Raw genomic sequence first — 1,433 nt, 5'->3', positions numbered from 1 at the left:
TGGAGGCGGTGCAACAGATGCTGGGGTCCGTTGCAACGGATGCCGGACGCGTTACAACGTTGGTCGGCGGCGTTGCAACGGATGCCGGGCGCGTTGCAACGTTGGCTGGGGGCGTTGCAACCTTGGCCGGGCGCGTTGCAACCTTGGCCGAGGGGGTTGCAACGGAGGCAGGTCGCGTTGCTACGATGGCTGGGGGCCGTTGCGACGGATGCTGGGCGCTGTGCAACGGATGCTGGGGTCCGTTGCAACGGAGGCAGGGCGCGTTGCAACGGATGCCGGACGCGTTGCAACGTTGGCTGGGGTCATTGCGACGGAGGCAGGGCGCCATGCAACGTTGGCCGTGGCCGTTGCACCGGAGGCAGGGCGAGTTGCAGCATTGGCTAGGGGCCGTTGCAACGGATGCTGGGCGCGGTGCAACGGATGCTGGGGTCCGTTGCAACGGAGGCAGGGCGCGTTGCAACAGATGCCGGACGCGTTGCAACGTTGGCTGTGGTCGTTGCAACGGAGGCAGGGCGCCCTGCAACGTTGGCCGTGGCCGTTGTAGCGGAGGCAGGGTGCGGTGCAACGTTGGCTGGGGTCGTTGCAACAGAGGCAGGGAGGCTTGCAACGTTGGCCGTGGCCGTTGCAACGGAGGCAGGGCGGCTTGCAACGGACGCTGGGCGCATTGCAACGTATGCTGGGTGCGATGCATCGTTGGCTGGGAGCGTTGCAATGGAGGCTGGGTTTGGTGCATCGTTGGCTGGGAGCGTTGCAACGGAGGGGCCAAATTTTCATATCTCACAATTGGCTCGTGCACTTTTCCTGAAATTTTGAGGGAACCTTGGTTATATTATTTAAAGGCCGCACAACAAAATCCAGGTCAAAAATCGCACGTTTGCTTCGTTTTTCATTTTTATTGAATTTCCGGCTTTTCGGGTGGGAGAAAAATCGGCAAAAAAAAACCACACTGTGTAAATTCACCAAATTTGGTGGATGGAAAAATCTTATTTTTCTAGAGGTTCTCACAAAAAACGGCAACAAAATTCGACCTCTAGAGCAGTTTGCTTGAGTTGGCTGGTTTCGTTGCAACGGAGGCACCCGCCGTTGCAACGATGGCTCGGAGCATTGCAACGGAGGAGCCAAATTTTCATATCTCACAATTGGCTCGTGCAATTTTCCTGAAATTTTGAGGGAACCTTGGTAATATTATTTAAAGGCTGCACAAAAAAATCCAGGTCAAAAATCACACTTTTGCTCCGTTTTTCATTTTTTTTGAATTTCCTGCTTTTCGGGTGGGAAAAAAATCGGCAAAAAAAATCCACATGGTGTAAATTCACCAAATTTGGTGGATGGAAATATCTTTTTTTTCTAGAGATTGTCGCAAAAAATGGCGTCAAAATTCGACCTCTAGAGCAGTTTCCTCGGGTATGTCTCCTCACGGAAAAGGATGTCTA

The sequence above is a fragment of the Arachis stenosperma genome, chromosome 1 (assembly GCF_014773155.1).
Source record: "Arachis stenosperma cultivar V10309 chromosome 1, arast.V10309.gnm1.PFL2, whole genome shotgun sequence".
NCBI classification, from domain to species: Eukaryota; Viridiplantae; Streptophyta; class Magnoliopsida; order Fabales; family Fabaceae; genus Arachis; species Arachis stenosperma.
This window is presented reverse-complemented; position numbering follows the sequence as displayed.